Source organism: Octopus bimaculoides, chromosome 7 (assembly GCF_001194135.2).
Source record: "Octopus bimaculoides isolate UCB-OBI-ISO-001 chromosome 7, ASM119413v2, whole genome shotgun sequence".
In the NCBI taxonomy this organism is placed as follows: Eukaryota; Metazoa; Mollusca; class Cephalopoda; order Octopoda; family Octopodidae; genus Octopus; species Octopus bimaculoides.
Window position 1 is genome coordinate 82,113,816 of NC_068987.1, and position 10,683 is coordinate 82,124,498.

At 36.7% G+C, this 10,683-nt stretch overlaps 1 long non-coding RNA gene across 1 annotated transcript in view; it reads left to right on the forward strand.

The window, feature by feature from the left end:
- Nucleotides 1–10,683, forward strand: part of LOC128248310 (uncharacterized) — a 44,909-nt gene that overhangs the window by 23,681 nt on the left and 10,545 nt on the right. Inside the window, exon 2 of the long non-coding RNA XR_008264543.1 lies at nucleotides 5,644–5,712. This is a non-coding gene — a long non-coding RNA (uncharacterized LOC128248310). The remainder of the gene's footprint in view (nucleotides 1–5,643; nucleotides 5,713–10,683) is intronic.

Below are 10,683 nucleotides of genomic sequence, written 5' to 3' on the forward strand. Positions count from 1 at the left end.
GTAAACAACAAAAGGATGCATTAGTTTAATGCTCGGGAATACAGAAAGTCTTTAACGTTTTGAGCTACGCTCTTCAACAGAAAGAATACGGAGAAAACAAGGAGAAAAACACGGAGAAAAAAAAACATGGAGAAAAAAAATATACAGAGAAAATATATATATATATATATATATATATATATATATGTATGGGGAGAGAGAGGGGGAAAGAGAGAAATGAACAATGAATTTGGTATAAATTTAGATAAGAAAGTAAAGATATACTAAATACTATACAAGATGAATTCCTGGTTTATTGAAACCATCATTATATCAAGAAAATCTAAATAAACACCATGTCACACTACAAATGAGAAGGTGAGATTAGCTAAAGAAATCAACATCAATTTACTGAATTCAAATGGTATAAAAGAAAAGACAATTTTGTTTTCTTTCTGGCAGGAAGAAAACAGCTGGATGACAGTGCATTGATAGAGGTGATAGAAATCTGATAAAAATTTCCTGTGGTATTTTATAATTCACTTTACATTCTGGGTTCAAATCCTGCTGAGGTCAACTCTGCTTTTTCCTCTATTTGGATTAATAAAATGAAAATTAAGTACAACTTAAACATTAGATTTTAATTGAGTGGCCTCTGTCTCCTACATAGTAGATTAGAGGGCAAGTTAGTGATCAAATTAGAAAAGACAATTAAAAAACTCGTTAACAATGGGATCATGGCAACAATGACCTTCAGCCATTTCTTCAATGCAAAATACAAATATAACATTATGAAATATCTTATGCATATGCGTAAATACAAAGGAATGAAAATCACTTGATAGGCCACAGTGGTAGAAATTCAATGTGGGTAACAGAGTCATAATAAGTCTTTGATGAACTGGGACAGGCCTGTATGACTCAATTCACTGCAGATGTGTACGGTTTGCTGGGGACATTTTGCACAACTGTTCTGGGCAGGCAGTTGACTGATAATAGACTTTAGAGCCTGTGTTGGATGGTCTCTTACAGCTGTTGGCAGTTGCAGAGTGGTTGTGTAAAGTCAATAGCAGCAACTGAGATACAGCTGGCATTAAGTGGCTGTATGAGGGACAAATCATCCAGTTCGGATGGTCTACCTTGCTAGACTTGTTCATTGAAGTCTTGGCAGATGTCTACTGCAACTAGCAGCAAAATGGGGGAATTACCATTTCTGTGACCTGAGGAGTGGTAACACTTTTGAAAAAAGGGTGCAGACAATGAAGATTAATTTATCATTCAAGTTTTATAACTTCTCAAGACTAATGGCATTTATGTTCCAGGAATCTAATCTAAACAGTCAGTGGAAAAATAAGTGTCAAAAAGCCACCAAATCATTTCATATTTGACTTTTATTGCTTGTACTAATATGATATCATCTTTTTATCATTTTTATATGAGGGATACCAACGACGGCAACCACAAGTTGCTGACCCCTTCATGTTCAAGAAGGGTTATTTTAATTAGACTTGCTAGAAATTACTTCGTTTTTATTTATTCAAGTAAGTTTAGTGTTATTATTTTACTACATTTATGCATCTATATATATTTTCTCAGTTTATGTGGCATTTCAAAGGAATGATTAGTTTTTGTAAATATTTATTTAGGGAAAATTGCAACTCTGGGACAACACAATGACAGCAGGTATATTTAGAGAATAAACACAGGGCTAGTGTTTCCCCGGCAGACTTTTATCTCATCATGTATTGAATTCCTATAATGCTGGAGGATATTTGGTGTAAAAAAAAATTACGACTAAAATTTGTTTTATCTTATTTGTGTGTATGTGTGTGAGCATGTGTATGTAAGTGTGTGTGTGTGTGGGGGGGGTCGCTTATGTTTGCACTTATCTGAAAAATCACTGAACTACAAACAATAAGGTTGCTGTCATTTCCCCTTTCAGCAAATCATTCAATGGCATTGAGACTTTGAAAACTTGTTGAATAAGAATTTCTTTTACTTGAAAAACAGGTAAGCATTAAAAACAAGAAGGCCATCTAAATATAAAGCTATGTCTCAATAAAACATTTATCTAACCCATGCTAGCATAGAAAAATGGACATAAAAATAAAGGAGTGAATATTTGCCCTTATTTCCATTGCTGGATATTTTTGTTGCCAGTGCCGCTGGACTGGCTCCTGTGCAGGTGGCACATAAAAAACACCATTTTCAGTGTTGCCGTTGCCAGTACCGCCTGATTGGCCTTCATGCCGGTGGCACGCAAAAGCACCCACTATACTCTCGGAGTGGTTGGTGTTAGGAAGTGCATCCAACTGTAGAACCTCTGCCAGATCAGATTGGAGCCTGGTGCAGCCATCTGGTCCACCAGTCCTCAGTCAAATCGTCCAACCCATACTAGCATGGAAAGCGGACATCAAACGATGATGATGATGATGATGATGATTTTCAAAAATACTTGTCTCATAAATTATTGTTTCAAAATATTGTTTCTGTCTCGAAATATTCATCTCAATATTTTCAAAAATATTTGTCACAAAAAATTTCTCTCAATAAATTTCATCTGAGCCATGAAAGCATAGAAAAGTGGATGTTAAAGTGATGATGATGAATTCAAAGTGTGTTATGCTATTGGGTGATGTTTATATGGAGTTTGTGTTTAGTGTATTCTACAGACACAGTAAAAGCAATATGATTTGTATTCATCATCATCATCATTGTCATTTAACATCCGTTTTCCATACTGGCATGGGTTGGACGGTGTCAACCTGGAGCACTGTACCAGATTCTGGTTGTCTGTTTTGGCATGGTTCCTATGGCTGGATGCTCTTCTTAATGCCAACCACTTTACAGAGTGTACTGAGTGCTTTTCATGTGGTGCCAGTAGGGCTGCTTTTTATGTTGCACAAAGACAGGTGCTTTTTATGTGGTACCAGTAGAGGGGCTTTTTACATGGTGCCAGCACATGTGCTTTTTACGTGGCACCAGCACAGGTACTTTTTACGTGGCACCAGCAGATCTGCTTTTTATGTGGTGCCAGCAGAAGTGCCTTTTTTGTGGCACCAGCATAGGTGCTTTTATGTCACACCAACACAATTGCTTTTTACCTGGTGCCAAAACATGTGCTTTTTACATGGTGCCAGTACAGGCTTCTTTTTATGTGGCACCAGCACAGGTACTTTTTACGTGGTGCCAGCACAGGTGCTTTTTATGTGGCACAAACATAGGTGCCACATACTAATCGGACACAGACAAAGTGTCATTAGCCAGCTGAAGGAGATGTCCTCCTGGGGCTAAAAACAACAGTAGCATCGTCTTCTATGGGACCGCCACATTTAGCTGGCAATTATATTTTACAATATATAGATTGATAGCCACTACACATTTTTTCTCTCCTTCTTTCTTTCTGTGTTCCTTTCTGTAGAAGAGCGTAGGCTCGAAACATTAAAGACTTTTTCAATTCCCGAGCATTATACTAATACATCTGTTTGTTTTCTACACCACCTGTCTTCGTCTTTTTTTTTTTTTAATTCTCCCTATATATATATATATATATGACACTAAATGAGGATGATATATATCATGTATATACATGCGCACACAAACACAAACAATGGGCTTTCACACACCTTTTATTTACCAAATTCAATCCCAAGGCTATAGCAGAAGACACTTGTCCAAGATGCTTCGAAGTGGGACTGAACCCATAACCATTCAGTTGCACAGCAAGCTATTTAAACACCCAGACATGCCCATCCCTCCGCTGCAATCTTTGTAAATACTGTTTACACTTCCATGCATCACATCCTCTGTTTATTTCCATTTCAAACTCCTTATTTTGATGCTCTCATGATTGCTTCCAAGGATGATGTTTTGATCGGAAGAGAGATCAATATTGGTAGGGGAACGCTGGAATTTTCCTTCCTGTCCTTGATAATTGCATCGGGACAAATTCACCTTCATCTCCTTATCCTCATCATTATCATTGTCCTCCTCCTCCTCCTCCTCCTCACCATCACCACCCACTACAACCACCACCACTAACACCATAATGACAATGCCCACCACCACCACCACCACTACCACTATTATCATCATCATTATCATCACCATCATTATTATCATCATCGTCCTCATCAGTAGCAGCAGTGCCAGTCACCACCACCACAACCACCACCATTGTTATTGCTGTCATCATCATCATCATCATCATCATCATCATGCCACTGCCACCACTGCTGCTCCCACTAGCACCACAACCACCACCACCGTTATTGTCATCATTGTCATCATCATTATCATCACCACCACTATCGCCACAATCATCTTCATCATCACTATTGCATTCGTGTTTTTCTTGCTGTTGTTTGGCCTTGGCTGATCAAGGCCAAGCCGAAATGTGCCACTCCACCCATGACCATCCTGTTATTTTGCACATATATGAAACTATTCTATCCTACTGACATGTGTATTAAAACATTTGATGTAATAAATTAATAATGAGCTAAGTATAAAAACCAAACTTGGTACCTACAGTTCAGTGTTTGTACCCACCCTTACCTATGGTCATGAATCTTGGGTAATGACCGAAAGAGTACAATTGTGAATACAAGCAACTGAGGAGGAATTCCTCCAAAGGGTCTTTGGAGTTATGTTACTTGATAGAGTGTGTAGCTTGGACATCAAGGAGGCACTCCATGTACTGCTGTTACTTCTTGGAATCGAGAGATCACAACTTTGATACTATGAACATTGATATGAATGCTTCTGGAAAGAATCATTGGACATGTTTCACAGGCAAAACCAATCAGCAGGTGACCCAGGGGACCACTAGCAAGATGGTTGGGTAATATCCATGACCTTAGTTGGTCTCATTTGGGATGGCTGTCTCTGATACGACCTAATGGAAGGCATGCTCTAGGACTCTGTCCCACCCCATGATCCTCCCAGGCATAAGTGGGTGAAGAAGAAGAGATGGAGACAAAAGGACTTTGACAAACCTTAGCTGATTGACTGATTAACCAAACAATTAATCAAATAATCAATTAGTTATGTGCATGTTGTGATAATTGAGTATTTGGGTCTAGAACTGTAAGATACCAAAAACTTAACAAATATAATACATGTAGAATTATGTAGTATTTTTGTTGTTAAGTGGTTAAATATCAACAAATTATCAACTAGAAAGTGTGTGTTTATTACTGGCATAATGACCCACCTAATATACAATAAAATCTGTTTCAACACATAATTTCATATCAAGAATCTTGTTAGCCAAATATTTATTTGAATATTATGAACTATTAAACCTAAGGTGTAATCACTCAAAGAACTTTAAGAGAGCTTGGATGTATTCTGAAAATAATAACAACGAGCTTTGTTGAGAAAGTGAGATCTTGCTGTTTTATGAATGGCATTTGTTTTTCAAGATAGCTCAAATATAAAATATTGTGAATGCTATAAAATGATTATATTGTTTATGTGGTGGATAAAAGTGCTAAATTAGGTAAAATTGATTAATAAATTTTGATGCTTTCATATAAAATTGTGTTAATTGAAAGGAAAATATGTTTAAATAGAGAAAAGTTAATTGGTTGATATTTCACAAGTTTTGATACATGTTGAAGAATACAATACATATTCATTATATTCTTTCACTGATTTCAGATACTGAACCATGGCAGAAGCAGAGACAGGAACCATCTTCAAAGATTTCAGTCAATCATATTGCCTCTGGTACTTATTTCAGTCTAGTATTTATTTAACTGAATTTATAATATTCTTTTCTACTCTTAGCACAAGACCACAAATTTTTTGTGGGAAGTGGGGGCCAGTCAATTAGATCGACACCAGTATGCAACTGGTACTTAATTTATCGACCTCGAAAGGATGAAAGGCAAAGTCGACCTTGACAGAACTTGAACTCAGAATGTAAAGACAGACGAAATACCACTTAGCAGTTTGCCCAGTGTGCTAATGTTTCTGCTAGCTTGCTGCCTTTGAATTCATGATATTGACTGGTTAAGCTACCTTCTGATGTGATGAAATGCAACTGGACTTAATGTGTTATATTATGTACAAAGTCAAAACCACATACAAATGTCGTGGCCTTTGGTTGTTGGCTGGTCTGTTGTGATGGTTGGTTGAGTTGATGAATGGGAAATAGATGAAAATATGTTTCTAGAGTAAGGCGGTGAGACGGCAGGAAAGGCAGTGAGCTGGCAGAATCATTAGCATACCAGGCGAAATGCTTAGCGGTATTTCGTCTGCCACTGCGTTCTGAGTTCAAATTCCGCCGAGGTCGACTTTGCCTTTCATCCTTTCGGGGTCGATAAATTAAGTACCAGTTACGCACTGGGTTGATATAATCGACTTAATCCGTTTGTCTGTTCTTGTTTGTCCCCTCTGTGTGTAGCCCCTTGTGGGCAGTAAAGAAATAGGTATTTCATCTGCCATTACTTTATGAGTTCAAATTCCGCTGAGGTCAACTCTGCCTTTCATCCTTGGAGGGTCGATAAATTGAGTACCAGTAGGACACTGGGGCTGATGTAATTGACTAGTTCCCACCCCCAAAATTTCAGGCCTTGTATATATACACGCATCTACATACAACATATCTATATGATTGAATGTATGTCTTTGAGTGTATTCACACACACATACACACACACGTACACACACGTGCGTGCACACACACACACACACACACACACACACACACACACATACACACAGCAATATGATGGACTTCTGCACAGTTTCTTTCTACAAAATTTCATTCAAGGTGCTGTCAACCTGGATACTTAATTAATATAGACGTAGGAGTGGCTGTGGGGTAAGTAGCTTGCTTGCCAACCACATGGTTCCAGGTTCAGTCCCACTGCATGGCACCTTGGGCAAGTGTCTTCTACTATAGTCTTGGGCCAACCAAAGCCTTGTGAATGGATTTGGTAGACGGAAACTGAAAGAAGCCCGTCGTATGTATATGTATTTGTATATGTCTGTGTGTCTGTGTTTGCCCCCACCCCCCAACATCACTTGACAACCGATGCTGGTGTTGTGTTTATGACCCCGTAAATTAGTGGTTTGGCAAAAGGGACCGATAGAATAAGTAGTAGGCTTACAAAGAATAAGTCCTGCGGTCGTTTCACTCGACTAAAGGTGGTGCTCCAGCATGGCCACAGTCAAATGACTGAAACAAGTAAAAGAGCAAAGATAGGACAGAGTGGAATCAAGTCCAGAACTCTGTGATTACGAACCAAACTTCCAAACCAAATGATGATGATGCCTCTCATCTATGTTTAACAAATTTCTATTCTTAGCTTTATGACAATGCACAATAAGTATGACACATATTTCAAAATTTATTTAACTTTACATGAAGCATATTGAAACCACAATATGTGACTACAATTATTTATGGTTACATGCAATAAATTGCATTACTTCCTGTTTTATATATCTAATTAGATGTGCATAAATTTATTTAGCCAGCTGTCAAATATCATTAAAGTTGATGTGAAATACATTTTTCTAACGTGTCATGTGTGTTTAATTGATTGTGAGGAACATTTGTCCAAGCCATATGTTTAAGACTTTTCTGTAAACCTTTTATTTAGCGAGTTGTATGTTTTACTAGATGTCCTTGTCCATCATGAATTACATGTTAAATTAACTTTTACAAATGTTATTCAACTGGTTATGCTGAACATTTATGCTGATTTCAGAACTCATATATACTGTAACTTCAAGGCATTTTATATATTTCCCTCTGCTTGCTTTTGTTTGATATCGCTTCTTAATTTCTTTTTCTTCTTTTCTCTTTTTTTGTTTTGTTATTTTGGTCTTTCGTGGAAATGAAATTATGTTATTAAATATTCATACAAAAGTTGAGTGAATTAGCACAGTTCTCATGGTTTGCCCTAAGTGAAGCTATAATTAGAAGATATTATGTTTATTTCCAAGAACTATCTCTAAATACTGTAAACAAGTAATGGCGAAAAGAGAAAGAAATTATTCTCGATTGGAAATGAGATATAGGAATAGCAAATTAACCGTTATGCAATAACTAGACCAAATATTTCCCATTATTTATGAGACTGTTGAGCTTTCACTAATTTGCAGTATTGAATCTTGGATGCTATATTATTTTGATATATGGAGAGGAATATTCCAGCACCGTACTCTCATATTAGAAGCAACATTCAAAGAAGATGGTTGTTAGTATTTTACAATCATTTAATGATCAATTCCCTACTGGCTTTATCATATATATGGGATCATTTCTCCATCTCTTGCACTGATTACAGCTTCAAATAAATCTTTTCTGTAATAATATTGCTTTCTATTTGGGCTCTGATTTAGATATATTCATTCTTTTTTCTTTCTCCTTTTTTTTTATTATTTTGAACTTCCAAAATCTTCAAGACTACCAGACATTATCATGTTAATAATTTCACTTTCAGTTCTATCACACAACTGTTCATGTGTGAAATTTCCATTTCTCTGGTTAAAAAAAAAAAGAATTCTTTTAGCTTTGCATATGTCTAAGAGTAAAGCATATATAGACATTAATATTTCTAAACTTTTAAAAATATTATGAAGTAAAATATTCAAAAGAAAATCATATGCATACACACACACACACACCACCACCACCACCACCAGCACACATTTATACAAATATAACTTTTGATCATTTTACTCTTATCAAAATATTCTCTATAATTTTAATATCTTTTAATGACTGTATGGATCTCTACCATGTTTTGACACTTGCTCATAAACTTGCTGCCTCACTCATTAATTTACTGAGAAGTGTGAAGATCTTTCTAAATTCTAATGAACTCTGAAAAGTAATGGCTGTGAGATTTATATGGTGTTCGTTTGTTCAAATCTCATTGTGGCTTTTATGATGCATCGCTGACAGAAAACAACATAACTTTGCTTGCTTTAGTTTGCCTGTCTGATGAATATTAGGATAGAATAAAAATTCCTCTTGATTCTTTAAGACTGAAAGGGTTGGTTTTCCAGTTTCTGTGGCAAATATATTACCTCACTGGATGGGATGCAAATCCATCACAGGAAGCTGAGTGGACTGGAGCAAAATGAAATGAGCATGTGTCACCCAGTTCAGGAATTGAAACCACAATCTTACAATCATGAGTCTGATACTTTAACCATTAAACCACGCGCCTCCACCTGACAAATATTCACTTGTTGGCACAGGAATGGGAATGAGGTTATTAAGGTATTTTCATAATCATGTGGTTTGGAGCTTAGTCTCATTGTACATTATTTACATTATTTACATTTGATGGATTTTTGTCCTCATCTTGTTTTGTCCTTCATCAGGTGTCTTGGAGAAGTTTCAAACCTAGGTCCTCATTCCTAAGGTATTTTTCGACATTATTATTATCATTATTATTCAGGTCACTCCCTGGAATCGAACTCGGAATCTTGGGGTGAGTAGCCCATGCTCTTAACCACTACACCATATGCCCCAAGACACCTGATGAAGGCTGGAGGGTATATCAGCCAAAATGTTGTGTTAACAACAAACAAAAAGAGGACAAATATCTGTCAAATGTAAATAATGTACGTAATTCCTCATCTCTTAAATATAGAACTGTCTTAGTCTCATTGTCTGATTCTTTGAGAAAGTGTCTTTTACAGCAACCTTGAACTGACCAATGTCTTGCAAGTGAAATTTGGTATGTGGATATCTGTCATGTGTGTGTGTGTGTGTGTGTGTGTGTGTGTGTGTGCACATGTATCTGTGTGTGTATATGCATGTGTATTTGTATCCAACTGTCTTTACATTGGCACTACTTTGGTGGTGCCACCCATAAACAACAACATGCCCAGCAGTGGTTCAGTATAGGAAGACATGGAATAAAATATATTATTCACAAAAGAAGTAGAATTTGGCATCAGGAAAGGCATATGGCTGAAGAATACAAGGTGAAGATAGAGGTGTTAACATTCCCCAAAAAATACACAACTACACCCACATATAAAATATACACGTAACCCGCAGAGTCAAACATTTGTATAGACATAGACATTTGTATGTCATCATATATATATATATATATATATATATATATATACATATATATATATATATATATAACTGAATATATACAGAAATTCGTACATAGAAATCATTGTCGTTTAACGTCTGCTTTCCATGCTGGCATGTGTTGGACAGTTTGACTGAGGACTGGCAAGCCAGAAAGGCTGTACCAGACTCCAACCTGATCTGGCAAAGTTTCTACAGCTGGATGCCCTTTCTAACACCAGCCTCTCTGAGAAATAAATGTACAAATATGAATACATGTACATATGTACCTGTAGAGACTTATACATACTTATAGGCATATACATACATACATACATACACACATACATACAAACATATTTAAGTATGTTTACAAGTTCAGGTTTATACCTGTAAATATTGGGGCACTGAAATACGTGACTCGAGGTATTTCGTGTTGCAAGACAGTGTAGGAGAGAGAATAGTGATGTTGTAGGAGAGAAATGTGTTCGCATGGATGATGGTACGCTTGCGCTAAATGAGGCTGCAAAGAAAGAGGTCTGGAGATGCCACTACGATAGATTGCTTAATAAAGAGAATGAATGGGAGAAAGAGAGCCTGCCGTATGTCAGCCCAACAGAGGGACCAGCTATCTGAGTTGACAG